The 15,658-nt window shown below is 32.0% G+C and overlaps 1 non-coding gene across 1 annotated transcript; it reads right to left on the bottom strand.

Annotated features, from left to right (window-relative positions):
* Positions 1–4,669: 4,669 nt before the first annotated feature.
* MIR167J (microRNA MIR167j) lies at positions 4,670–4,747 on the bottom strand. Its single transcript, NR_048901.1, has one exon. It is a non-coding gene; the product is annotated as a microRNA MIR167j (primary transcript).
* Positions 4,748–15,658: the final 10,911 nt, after the last annotated feature.

Raw genomic sequence — 15,658 nt, 5'->3', positions numbered from 1 at the left:
AAAAACAATGTGTATAAAATTATTTGACTCTATCTAAAATTTCCCTTATAACAAGCATTTTACTTACTAATGAAGCAAAAGGTTAATTACTTGGTTCCCTAATTCAGTTTATATTCAAATCACTTTGCTTAAAAATAAGATAAGGACACAGAAATAATTTTGTCTATAAAAAACATTGAAAATAAGATAAGGGCGGCCTAATTAATTGGATATATATATATATATATATATATATATATATATATATATATATATATATATATATATATATATATATTATTGTTGAAGGTTATGTTTTAAAACTTGTATCCGTTAATGGTTAAAATTTTAATAATCATTTTCATTCCTATTAAATTTTATTGGGTTTGAGAGAACCTGCAAGTAATTAATCACACTATTTTTTATATTTTGAATTTATATATTTTTGAATAAATTATATATTAAGCTGTTAATTATATTTTAATTAAAAAATACAAAACTATAAACAAAAAATGAAAAATAGATACATCCACATAGATTCAGGTCCAAGTCGAATTTTAAAACATTAGTTGAGGGTTAGGGTTGTCTATACTTCCCCTTAAAAAGCTAGCCTAAGGTTCTTGCATTGAGTATCCTAACAATTTGCTTCAACTTGAATTGGATAAATGCATCCATGAGATTCAGGTTAATAAATTCTTAGAATCTGAAGGGCTTTTCAGCAAGTCATTGGTGATCTCGTGCTTTCCTCAATGGATTTCAGAGAGCAACAACTCAAAAGCATAATTAATTAGTTGTCTAATTAATCAAAACAACTAATAGTGATGTACATGCACAACCTGAATGTATATTGAAGCATCAATTGTCTCATTTTGGATTTTTAACTAGTGGGTATTTTGAACAGTCATTAATTTTCATTCTAGTGATAGAATTAAATTTTAGTTCTTAACTTATTTTAATGGGGTCTCAAACTCTCAGTTTGACTTGGTTATTATTATTATTATTTTTTTTATAGTTAAGCAACCTTGATTGCAGTTGTTTATAAATAACTTCTATTAGAACTCATTTACTCTATAACTGGTATTCTAAAATTACTAAACTTTTTTATTCAACAGCATCTACATAATTAGAGTTGCTCTAACAAAAAAAAGTTTTTATTTTAATATTAATTGAGATGAAATGATTTTTATTCTTAGTGTATAAAAAATAAAAAATGAATAACTAATAGAAATATTATATATGAATAATATAATTATATATGAAAAATGTATAACTCTCAGATCCGCTACAGTAATTTTTTCCTATGACATCATAGCTCGTGATTAATTTTACATAACAATCTAATGATCCTGATTTCTCCTGTAAAAAAAAAAAAAAAACTTCGTTGGAGTGGGTGGAGAATATTCATATTGAAACGTCCGTTGACTAAAGTTTGTAGGTTTCTTTACATCAACAAGGAAAGAGAGATCCACAGCACAACATAAGAAAAAAAATGTTTATATTTTAACAATTAAAAATTTCAAACACTCAACTAATAATTTTTTTTATCTTTTTCTTCTTATCACATTATATTATCAATCAAATTAATTATTTATCTCTTTTTTTTTTCTCTCAAGATATATACAACTTAAGGGTTGGCTATGAAATATTTTTAGAAAAAAAAACACATTAAATAACACAACTGTGAACTGGAAAGTATATTTTTGTGGCCCTAGAGTGCGGAGTTGAGCTAACTAGAGTTTTTAAATGAAATCTAAAGTGAATAAATATATATAAGAAAAAATAAATAAAATAGAGATATCTCCCACCCATGCCCATCAACCAAACTTTGTAGGGGAAAAAAATCCTCCTCATACCATCATATGCTATTGCTTAGTGTCATCTGTTAGATGATCCTGACAATCTGGCACAGAAGGATGGAATCATTTTTTTAATAAGGTTGAAGAAAGTTAGGGCAGTGCCTCACTATCAGGGTCTATAATTAATGATCATAATCTCCATCTAACCCTGGTCAAATGGAAATTGGAACTTGGACGAAAGGTGAAGCACCGAGATATATGATCACTTTTTTTTAAAAAAAAAAAAATCATATAAATTAGCTAGTGTTTTAATTAACATATACAACACATAAGAAGAATATTTATTTTATAAAATTAAAAATTAAAATAAGTATATATTTTTAATATATAAATCATATTATAATAAAAATATGTAAAAAAATAAATATTTTTAAACATATAAGTTATATTTTATATTTATGATAAACCTTTTAATTGTGATATAAAATTATTTTTAATTAATGATAATTTATTTTTAAAAAATATTAAAATTTAATTTATAAATAGAGATAAAAAATGATAAAATGAATGGGATAAAAATGTTAAAAAATTATTTAAAAAGTTCAAGAATAATTCCTTAAAAAATTTAGTTGAACAACAACTCCTAAAAATACTCTCATTTAAAATAATTATTTAAATTTTTATACATACGGTTATTTTTATATAAAGGATTAGAAATAAGAGTTAGTAGCATGCAGAAAATAAAAGTTTTTTTTATATAACTAAAAATTTATATAAAATAAATACTTTTTATTATAAAATATATTATAATTAAATTTGAAATGTATAAATATTTTTTCAACATAGAAATATAAAATATATTATTATTAAATTTGAAATTCACCAATGATATTATAAGAAAGTTTGGGCCCACCTCCGCACCGGTGAGAGCCATTGATGGAGAAATTATGAAAGCAAGGTTTTTCCTTCACATGGAAAAAATTCAAGTCAGCCAACTAGATCAAAGAAAGTATTTTGTTTTACTTTATTATTTTTCCTCTGTAAAATAATCATATATTCCCACAATTTTGGTCCACATATGAAATAGTCATAATAAGATATATTCATAAAATCTTGTTATCAACATAGATGATGTGTGAGTTTGAACAATTTTATCAACAAATTTTATAGAAAAAAGAAACTAAATAAAAAAATAAATTAAAATTCTCATTTAAGTTAAAATTTATGTGTGTGTATATATATATATATATCTTAATTTTTTTTCAGAAATTATTTCCTTAATACCTATATATAAATTTAATACAAAGGAGTTAACATTTTCTCCTTAAAAAAGTCTAAATAACAGAGGAATACTTACAAGTTGATATAATTAAATTGGGCTGTGCAACCTCTCAACAAAAGCTGAATTGAAACTATATTTAGTTCTTTGTTTTCAACAATGAGACTGTTTAGCCATTAAATTTACTTCGCATATATCATGTACATGCGAAATATGCATATAGAAACCATGCATTTTGTGTAAGGATCTATGAAGTGCGGAAACTTAAAAGTTTTATCCACTAGCTACTTAACCAAATGTTATATATGTACTGATCTTCCTAAAATGTCCGTTGTGCCTTTTTATTTGATAGTGTCTATCAACCCAACTTAGATTCAATTGTCTTTCTTTCATTCTAAATGCTCAAACTGGTTTCAGGTAGTCTTCTTTTGGAAAACAACATTGAAGTGAGAGAAAATAGAGAATGAAAAGACAAGATACATACATTCTCACAGATTTTTCTTTCTTTCTATTTTCCTTCTAGTGTCCCAAACAAATCTTCACCCAGAAAATTGTAGATAATTTTCATCAAATTTAGTTAGCAGAGTAATATGGCATGTAAATGAAAATTTTCTAGTGAAACTATATCCTATATAGATACTATATAACCCTCTCAATCAAGTCTAAGTGGACCAAGTTCATTCCATTTAAATATGGGTTAGGACTAAATTAAATGATGGTCTTTGCTAGATCTGTTCATAGAATACACATGCAGTTTTCAAGCCATATCCTGCAGTGTAATGGTTTTCACAATTTATAATCAAATCTAGAGAAAAGCAGCGCAATTAATTTAGTACCTTCGATTGTGTCAGTACAAACATCTATGACTATGAGACAAGGATCTGTATTTATTGATTAACTAAAAGTGGCTAAGGTATAGAGATCGATATATCTATATATGATAGGGGGTTGGGGAAAGAGAGGAACAATTAATCCAATTTCTAATTGCGCAAATCTATATTCAGTTTTTTTAGATCTGGAAGTAGCTAGGGAAGTACTCCCAATTCATAAGGTGCAAAGAGATCAAAATATATGCAATTTAGTAGTACTGATCACGATAAGATTAGTAGACAAATCAAAACTACTGCATGATTGCATATGCAACAGAAAAAATGATGGAAAAAAAACAGTTTTAATTAATTAGGTGACTAATGAAAATAATTAATACTAAGTGTCCCCAACCCCAAGGTAGGAGAACGCACCACCGGAACGCGTTAGTGCGTTACTGTCACTGGAATCATGAACATATGCCACCATCCTCTCCTCTTTCTTTTTACAAGAATCAAGCAACATGAATGCTGATTCAAATAGAATCTCCAGATTTAGCCAACACAAGAATACACAATTCAGCTAGCCATCCAGAAAACATGCATATATATATATATTTATGTGAAAAGTAGAAGAGAGGAAAAGCAACAATGAAATAGTATCCATATATACATATACATACAAGTATAACTGTATAAATACAAGATGCAAGGATGAATTGAAGGAACCTTTTCTAGGGTTCTATGAAACCGGATGAAGTTGTTCTGGAGAATCAGAAAGCGAATTAGGGTTTCTATATGCTTCCATTCAACAGGTGAAGCAGCCACATGATCTGTTCTTACCAATAGAAGGTAAACTCAGATCATGCTGGCAGCTTCAACTGCTGCAGGTGCACGACAATGAAGAGAGTAGTATACAAATATATGACCCTTTTCCCTCCACGGACCGTAGTAGCTTATAATCTTCATCTATACATGTTTAATTTCTTAGGTTATATGTATGTGTATATATACACATCTTGTGTCGTTCTTCCTCGTCTCTTCTTCAAGAGGTTGAGTGAGGATTGCGTACAGATAAGAGCAATGGGAAGATGGCAAACGTATAGCTAGCAAAAGCATATTAAAAGTATGTGGTTCCTTTTTAGTTTTTTGTCTCCCTCTTTTGTACGTTTTTTTATTAGGCTACATTTTGGACCATCTCTGGTTCTAAGTAGCTAGTTTTGCTGTTTCCAGTGTCATCTCTTTTGTCTCATATGTGGAAGATAGATCACTGTCTTTCTTTCTTTTTTCTTAATTTGTATTTTTGTTAGTCTATACATTTTTTCATTTTTCTTTTTTTGAGGGGGGAGGGGGTAGTGTATTACAATATACATATTGATGTAGTATATGCTTTAATTTTTCAATTATTGTCTCATAAGGGGTATACTGTCAAGAAAAAATGGGAAATTAAATTGATATACTTAATATAATATTATCCTACGTCAATTAATCCCTCTGGAAACATAAAATTATTCCTTCTCTTTTGGGGAGGGAAAATTTATTGCATGAAAGGGATATATAGCACTAATCAACAAGGTTTCATAGAGAAATTTGAATAGAACATCCCATTAATCACGGGGTGTGGTTATTATCAATTGGCCATTTTGGTAACTTCACAGTTGAATTAGGGACGGGAAACCACAAAGAAAGCATTAGAAGATGATGAAAAGTAAAACAAGGAGAAAAGATGTGTGCATGTGGTCCTATTGTTGAAACGAATTTAATAATATCACGCTCACGCCACCACATGCAGACACCCTAGCGAGAGTTTCTATATGTCTCAACGGGCTTTTAAAACTTTGGTTGGATCACCCTTTCATGCTTTTTCTTTCCCTCTCTTTTTCTCATATTGTCTGTGTTGTATGTAAGGTAGGCATCAGTTAGAATGAACCAAATAGAGTATGGGAACAATGAGTATATAGGGGACCATTTTGCAATTTGCACGGATCCGATTGATCCGTGTAACATAAGGTTCACACAATCACACAAAAAGGAAAATAAGAAAACCAACAAAGGCAACATTTTCAAAACTTTTCTCTTTCTACAAGGGATAAAGTGCTCTATACATCATTAAACTTAATGTTTGTGATTAGTAGCCTTTAGCTCCCTACACGATAGAATAATTTCTATTTTTTTGTTTGGGGAAAAAAAGAAGTAAACAATGTACCAACGTAATTCTTTAATTGATGTTTTGCAACCGACATATACATAATTGCAACTTCCTTGCATTTGTATTGGTGCCTTTCTCTTCTTTACGAAAAAGGGACGTGATAGCTTTTGCCTTCAACTTTTCTACCTAAACTTCCACTCAACCATGTTATCTCAAGTTAACCAAAAAATTAAACATCATATGTGTCTGACTTTCACACATGATAAGAAATTAGGTAAACTAAACATTTGATTTGGGTCTGTTTTGACTTGGGAGGTTCTTATTATTTCTTTTTCCTTTGATTCCTTCTTCTTAGATTCATATGGACCGAATTCTCTTGAGCAAGCTGATTCGATATACACGCGCACACATGTACACCTTGATTTTCTCCAACAGCTAGCTATATATATATATATATATAGGGTAGAGGCAATAAAGAATTAATTAAGATTTGTTTAGATAAATTTCTCTAAAAATACTCTTAAGAGAAGAAAAATAAAATAAAATAAATTTTTTTATTAGTTTTTCATTAGTTAACTATTAGTTGATTTATATATGTCCACTTATCTTTTAGAAAAGTTATATGAGAGAATTTTTATAAATTAATTAATAAATAGTTTATTTTAGTATGAAAAAATTTATTTCATTCTTTTCTTCTGATTTTCCTGTCTTAGAAGTGTTTTTATATTTTTTTTACCCAAACAGATCCTTATTATGTCACCAAAGGAGAAAGACGGGTTAATTTTTTTGCTGAAGTGTTTTAGTGGGTTATTAAACTTTATCACTTTGGTATGAATAGTTGCTCCGATTATTTCTGATCGTGTAGTGAGTTCAGCCAGCCTTAGGATACCAAAATAGTGCTTATTAATTTTGTTAACCCAAGAAAAGGAGTTTCTACAGTAAAATCTCGTTTTTTACCTTGTCCCGAATATATAATGAATTGGTCTCCATAAAGTGATCATCAGAATTCTTTCGATGCTCTACTCAACCCAATGTTGTGCACATGGTGTTAGAATTATCAAAAAGAGGTTCGTTTGGCTCGTTAAAAATGATAGTGTCTCCGATTAAAAGTTGATGTTTCGATTTTATGCCACGAGGGGAAGAAACGCTGCCATGATGAGAACTGTCAAGATTGGTTGTGATTAAACTGTGCCCCCAAACTAGTATTTCATTCCAACTGCAAATTGCCCCTCCAAGGAAGAGAAAGCATTTTGAAATGAGACAAAGAAATAGTGAAATGTGCTACTGAGTCAAGTGTGACCACAGAAGTGTATGGCCTGTTCAGGGTAGTTGTATATTTTAAGTTTTGAAATTTTAAAAAAAGGAGATAAAATCAATTTTCAGTTAGTTTTTATTTTTATTTTTATAATTTTAGTTTTCAATTTTAATATTAAAATTTAATTATAAGTTACACAAATTCAGATTTATTTTGACAACAGTGACACTTTTTGACAACATTAATAGTGGCAAAGATGGTCATTAATGCAATGGGTGATAGCAATATTAGTAATAATGATGATTGAAATAGTGATGACACTAAAAAAAAGACATTTTAACAAAGGTTTTATAATATATTTAGTGGCAGTTTCAACCTCCATTCATATTTATTATCAATTCTCAACTTAGTATTCAGTGCATATTTGATTTATAGGCAAAATTGTTACAACACATATTCTAATGCACATATATATAATGAATAAAAGTAAAATAAAAATAAGAGTTCTGATTCTCTTAAAAAATACTTTTATCTCAAAAGTTATTTTTCACTTGTTTCAAACATGAGACACATTTATGACTTAGTAGTATCCATTTTATGCAATAGAATAGATAATATATATAATCATAAATAAGATGTATTAACCGTGAAAAATCATATCTTTGGGGGTATTAATAAATTTGTCATTTAAAACAACGGTGAATTACTTGCCTTCTTGTGCTTTGCCAGGAGTTTGACTGTTATTTAATATGGCATGTTTAAATTGCTAGTGATTTTAATTTATTAATTTTGACTATTTTATTTCTTAATTCAAATTCTTCTAATAACACATTTGACTCCAAAATACTATTTATCATAAAAAAATTAAAATGATAAAACATAAAAATAAAATACTACATGCACTTGGATAAGTTAAGCAAACGAGTTAATGTGTTATATTAGGTTACTTAAAATAGATTGGAAATATATTTTTCTTAGCAGTTACTTAAAATAGATTGTCCTAAACCCTCAGTGAACATTGTTAATGTTTAACCTACATAATAATTAATAAGTGTGATAGTTTGATTTAAATTGGCGTCTAATAGACGTTTTTATTCTTTAATTAATTTACATTCAGTTTCAACCTCTCACACCAGTTAGGCAGTTTCTTCTATATAACATCCTTCCTTTCTCTTTTTTTTTTTTTTCATTTTGTCTTAAAAGAAATGTAAAAAAACAAGAAGCACTTTTCTTTTCCCTGGTCAAATATAATGCTACTTATTAATTTATGCCCAGTATGACTTGTTGAAAAGGACATCTATGATTTTCTCTCATTTAGTGTCCTCAAATAAATTGATCAAACTCAGTATTCTATTATAGGAGAGGAAAAGAAAAACTTCCGTTAGTTTTATAAGAATACAACACTTTTTACGTAGGTCGACAAAGTCAATAAGATATAATATGTAAATGTGAACATGATTAGTAAATGACAGTGTCACTTAACAAGGTTTAATTATTAAACTTATCTATATGTACATGAAAAAAATTTGTTGGGAAAAATTAATTGTTTAATTAGATCTTAATATCTTAAAAAAAATTGGTTCTTAATTACAATCGATGATTTTTTTTAAATATTTTTTTAGTTCTTTTTCATTTTACATTGTTTCATAATAAGAAAAGTTTATTTTGTTGTTCTCCATCCCAATCTTAAAATTATTGTTTGTCCTGAATCCCAAAGTGTACGGTAATATTAAATTCCTTAATTCTAACTAATTGAGACAATTTTTTATTTTTTTACTTTTAGCTTATAATGAGCTAATTTAATTTATAAAACAAAAGGGTTAAGACCAGTGGCCAACCTATTTGGAAGTAAGGATGGACAAATGTATCTCCTCATTTCAACAAAATCACTAGGATTTATCCAAAAAATTTATGTTTTGACCCCCTAACTATTGTGAATAAGTAAATGCACCCCTTGTTTTACTAAAATCACAAGTGTTTATCTTATAACTTTAGATTTTGTACCTCTTGTATCTGTGTTTGAAACCAAATATCCCATATTCTCATTCTTCTTATAACTTTAATTATTTATGTCTTCATCCTCATATATATGATCATTTTTTTAAAAAAAAAAGATTGCCCGTACTAAGTCAGGATCCTAGATCCGTCAATGGTTAAGGCTCAATGGGAAAGCAAAGGATAAATGTGTAGGGTGCCTAATTTGATTAAATTGAAACGAAAATGCCTCAATCACCAAGAGTTTTGAGGCATAGAAACATGCAATACCGAGACACACTGAACAACATTTGTTTAAGCTCGAAATCTCGCATGGTGTTGAAAGTGAAGAAAACAATTTTGTCACAAGTATTGTTCTGAAGGTGCACAACATTTTTTTAAGCGAAATAAATGCAAAAGAAGGATCAATCTGAGGGTGAAATTTCGAGGGTGAAATCCCAACTAGGTTGACACCTCACTCTCTAAAGATCCAAGTTCTACACCGAAATGATATTAATATAGCAAAATAGCAAAACACTTGAGGGGGACCTGTACGAAGGAAGACCCTGTCTATATCTAAAAAGCTCATTAGAGAGCTACCTCGACAGAAAGTCCCACCAGTGAGAGCCTATGTCCTGAGCAGCAAAAGAGGCTAGCTTATCAGCACAAAAATTCGTTTCACACTAAATATGAGAGAATCTAAAACTAAGAGGTTAAGACTATACAGTTAAACCACCTAGTATAAAGAGACCAGGGAACCATATTTGGGTTGCAGAACGCTTGAATAAGCAATAAGGAATCTATTTCCAGCCAAAAGTGACACCGACCTTTCCCAAAAGCCATTTGAATAGCAACAATAGTAGCCAAAGTCTCTATGAAATGCTGGAAGATTTCCAAAGCTGCTAGCAAAGCCACCTAAAAAAGATCCATTATTGTTAATGATTAACCTGCCAGACCCAGTTCTCCCTAGATTACCTCTAGCAGCATCGTTCGTGTTGCATTTGATCCAAGGAGCAGGGGGAAGCTTGCAATCAACTTGTTTGATGCTTTGAAGCTTCCTACTAAGATGACTAGCGACAACAAAGCGCTTCAATATGCAGAAGTCAGCCAATGAATTGGACATGGTACCATTCGAAATGATTCCTGCTGTGGGCTCCCAGAATAATGTTGTTGATGATGGTATGAAAGGACAAGACTTGGCCTTCAAATTTGATCTTGTTTCTTCTAACCCATATGAAGAAAATCGAAAAAGTAATAACAACAAGAACAACATCTTGCACTTGAGGAGCTCTTTTACCACAACAAAAGGAAATGATATCTTGCCAAGAAGAGAAAAGAATAATGCAATCAAAGGCATTCCCCGGCCAACTCCAAACTTTTTGGGCAAAAGAGAAAGAGAGGAAGAGATGATTAACGAACTCAGCATTTCCCACAATTAATACAGACAAAGATTATATGCACACCCTGCTTCCACAAATTATCATCTAGTGAAGGGCTTTCCAAAGGACCACAATCTTTGAAGGCAAGATAGATTTATTCCATATGAACATAGCCCAACAAATGGGATTAGCTCCAAGAAAGAGAAATGAGAATGCATCTTTCCTTGATAACAAACCATTAGGAGTTGTTGCCATATAAGTCTATAAGCACCAAGGTGGATTTGGATAATTACCCTCTTAATGTTCTCAGTGACCTCTAATGGAAGAGAACAAGGGAGGAAGGATCCAAGCTCTGTCCAGCCATAAATTAGAAACTGAAGCTTGAAGGTCATTATGAACATTCACAAGAAGATTGATGAGGTCCACTATCGAAGCATGAAGCCATTGATCATGCTAGAAGTGTATGCTCCCTTTGCCAAGTGATAACTGCTATTTATTGCTATATTTTGAGATTAAGTATATTGGAATTGATAATTTTTCTCTCTTATTTCTTCTTTTTTTGTGCAAATAATTGTTATTTTAACATCATTATATTTTGTGCAGAAAATATTAAAAGTTGATGAATTTATAATGTTTAATGAGTAAAGTAAAGTCTAAAAGAGTAAATTGAAAACATGAAGAAACGCGCTTCATGTGTCCCCGGTGCTCAGCGCGAGGCACATGCTTAGCGGGAATAACACGTTTAGTGCCAGGAAGCTAATTCAGAAGGTAGGACTAATTTAGAAAAGAAGACTAATTCAGGAAAAAGTTGCGCTTAACGCGTGAGTGCAAGTCACGCGCTAAGCGCGAGGATTAATGACATACTCGCTAAGCGCGACAAGCGTACTCAGCACGAAGGTTGCGTAAAAACTAAGTTGATCTGCACCTATAAAAGGAGAGAGAAGAAGGAAAAAACACACAGAAAATCGAAGAGAATATAATTTTTTATAGAAGACAAAGGTGAGAAGAAGAAAAATAATCATTAGAAGTCATTCATTCCCTCCATTCCCTTTTTTATTTATTCCCCCTACTAAATATTCTCATCTTTCAATTGTAAAACATCCTATGTCAATGAGAGACTAAACTTCTCTTTGTTGGAAACTTGACAACTAACTACTTTGATGTAATTTTTCTTTCTATCTATTTAATAATATTACTTTTGCATTATCCTTTCTTTTACTTAATATTATTGTTTATGATTTGATCATCCATTAGCATGGTAAGTTTTAAGGGTAACGTTAGAAAATATCATTTTCTAATAGAACTGAAAAAGAGTATATAAATAAAGTCACTACTAGGGATATGTTAATTTTGTTTAGCTTGTTATACATTTCTACTCTTGATATAATTTAACTATTTACTTTCTGCAAAGGGATTTCGAAAAAAAGATAGATAAATTAGACTCTTTCACTTGAAGGATTTTGATTAGAGTATATTACTATATACAAGTGTAAATTAGAATCATTATAAATAGAGAAAAATTATTAATATTACATCAAGAATAACTTTAGTAGACTAAATTTTCAATATTCTCATCTTCTAAAATAATATTGACTTTTCTTCCATTTTTTGTTTTTAATTAATTAATTTAAATGCATGTTTAATTTCTTTCCTTGTTTATTTTAATTTAATTATTTGCCAATTTAATTTTTTGTTTTTCTATAATCTTTTTCAAATTTTTTTCTTAATTAAATATTCATTTATCTAAATAGAAACAAAGTTCACGTGATTCGACAATTTAACTTCCTTTTAACTTTAATACTTGAGATGAATTGAGCACATGTGAATCTATCAATACCAAACACCCAATAAGAATTATCAAGGACTGTTCCCATTTGGTTTTTGACCCCAATCCATATCGAAGAGGAAATATGGTGGGTGATGAACTTGCCATTTATGAACGTTCTACCTCTCAAGAGTTTTGCCTAAGGGATCTCCAAAGAGACGAAACACCAACCAATCTTCAACATGGCTGCCCTGTTTATGGCGGACACAGAACGGAGCCCAAGCCCACCTTCCTCAATCGATTTGCACGACGTAGGCCAAGCAATAGTGCCAACTCTTATAGTATGAATATCTCCACTCCAAATGAAGTTCTTGATCCAAGAGTCAATGGTCTTCAAAATAGCTTTAGGCCACTGATAAACATGGAAGTTATAAGCCAACATGCTATAGATGACTGACTTTGCCAAAAAGACCCCTCCTATGAAAGAAAAAAACTTCCATTTCCAAGAAGCTAGCTTGGTCCTAATTTTGTTCGCCAAAGGCATAGGATGAACCTTTCTCAGTTTGCCTTGAAACAAAGGCACTCTCAGGTAGATAAACGGTAACAGACCATGATCAAATCCAAGTAAAAAGGAGATTTCATAAATACGATTATTAGAGAGCCCACCAGAATATTAAGTAGACTTTCTATGGTTAACCTTATGACCAGAGGCTTATGCATACATATTCATCAGATTCAGAATATTGTGAACATTCATTTTAGTGCCTCTGCAGAAGATAATGATGTCATTTGCATAGAGGATGTGAGAAGGAGGTGGGACCAACCATGGGGGTTAATTTGCCCTTGTGAACCAAGTCTGATATGCCTCTGCTAAGAACCTTGCTCCTCAGCAAGACAAAATAGATGGGGTGAAATGGGGTCCCCTTATCTCACACCTCTAAAACATGAAAAGTAACCAACTGAATGCCAATTTACTGAAATTGAAAGCTTGCCAAACTTGAGAAGGGCAACAACCCAACAATAGAATTTGCGGTGGAATCCAAACTTAGCAAGAACACTTAGCAGGAAGCCCAAGCCAAAAGTGTCAAACACCTTTCAAATATCAATTTTAATGGCCAAATTCCTTCTTATAGTCTTATTGCTGAGCAAGTTTACAGCTTCCAAAGTCGTGCTGATACAATCAAATGTAGTTATCCCTTTGATGAAGCCTCTTTGATTCTTAGAGATGATTCTTGGAGCTATGATAGCCAATCTATCCGCAAAATCTTAGTGATGATTTTAAACTAATAGTTGGCAAGAGCACTGGGCCTAAAATCTTCCACTTTGTTAGCCCCTTGGAACTAAGGAATGAGGGAAACGGCGTTCGAATTTATAGAAGGAAGGATCCAACCCTAATAAAAAAATTGTATGGTGGCATTAAATACATTTGTGGCTATGATTTCCTAGTAGGATTGATAGAAGTGACCGCCATAGCCATCAGGACCAGAAGCACTGCCTTTGTTCATGCTGAAAAGAAAATCTTTAACTTGCAAGAAGGCAGAGCAATAAGCATGCCATTATCTTGGGATATTACCAGAGAACGGATAACCTCCTGAATAAGGTTATTAGCCACACAATTATTTTGTATGGCAAACTCCTCTGTATAGAAGGATAAGAAACGACTCTTCATGCCAGACGTATCAGAGATGGGACCTGTTTCGGCATGAAGAAGAAATATATGCTATGTTTTCTTCCTGATCTTAGTCATCGTCTGGAAGAAACTGGTGTTTTGGTCGCCATTCTTGTGCCACTTTATCCTAGATTTCTCCTTCCAGAACATATCATTCATAATCATAAGTTGCTACAAGGAGGATTGAGACTTTTGTTTAGCTACCAACAACTCTTCCGAATGACCTTAATTATCTAATTGTAGATGGACACTATTCAAGATGTCCATAGCCTCAAACTTTTAAATGTATGTTGCAAACCTCATTTTTCTTCCAAGACTTGAGGACAAATATCAAATTCTTCAATTTCTACTATAGAATGTACATGGGATAGCCAACCGCTGGAGTCCTCCAAGCGTCAGAGATAACCTTGGAACATTGGGGTTGCTCTAACCACATACTCATAAATTTGAAAGATGAAGTGAGCCTCATAGTGGTATGATTCAACGTGAGAAGAAGCAGATGATGATCTGAGCTAGACCGAGGAAGAACATTGCAACTAATTTGGTCCCAATAGGAGATGAAAGCCTCATTACAAATAGACCCGTCCAGACGAATATCAATATCTTGCTGACCTCTTCTCCCATTAGACCAAGTGAAGAAAGGCACTAAGGAGTGGAGGTGAGTTAGAGAATAAGCCTCCACCCAAGCGTGGAAGTCCTTGCAAGAGTTTTGAGAAGAGACATTTCCTCCACGCTTCTCATGATAGCTGAGAATGGTGTTGAAGTTCCCAATGAAGCACCAGGCTCCTAAGTGTTGATCTTGAAGGGATGGCAGATCTGAACAAAGCTGCTTGCAGACAACATGAGAAGTTGAAGCATAGATGCCTGCCAAATACTTCGCTTGTTGATTCACCATTACAGAGCAAACAAAAAACTGATTAGAGCTAGCAATAAAGTTAATATCTATTGCCTTTACAAGGCCACCAAATGTTGGGGATGTTAGTGGACCTATTGTTAGAACCAACAAAAATCATATGCAAATGATTCCAAAAAACTTGGCAGAGACTTTTTGAGGGTCTACCTTGTCTCCAAATTGGAGATCCCTCTAATGTTTGAATAGAATAGTATCATTTGGATAGAGGTCTGTGCCTTATCCCTTTGGGGAATTTAGAAGCTACTACTTCAACTGAGTTGGAGAGCTTAGCTTGCTTCTTTATTTTCTTTTTCTTGGATTTAGAGACCATATCTTGAAAACCTTCATTGAGGCACAATCAGTCCTCTTCAACCATATCAGCACAGTTAGAGGAGATCACCCTCATATCCTTTTGGACCCTGTCATCCTTGTCGGTTGATCAAGAGGAACTGCATGGCTGAGCAACACATGCTCACTATCATCAGTGACATTCCCATATTGTATAATAAGAGAAACAACATCATCCTCTTGTGAAGAAAAGTTGGGTTGAACCACATCTGAACCTTTAGCCTAACGAATCTAAAAGATGATATACCCTTGTGAATAGCAGCGCTGGCTGATTCCCCGGACATTGCTGTTCCCGGTTTTCGCGAGACAGAAAGGGAAACACCACGAGAGAGAGAGAGAGAGAGAGGGAATCAAATATCAACCAGCT

This window comes from Glycine max, chromosome 20 (genome assembly GCF_000004515.6).
Source record: "Glycine max cultivar Williams 82 chromosome 20, Glycine_max_v4.0, whole genome shotgun sequence".
NCBI classification, from domain to species: domain Eukaryota; kingdom Viridiplantae; phylum Streptophyta; class Magnoliopsida; order Fabales; family Fabaceae; genus Glycine; species Glycine max.
This window is presented reverse-complemented; position numbering and strand designations above follow the sequence as displayed.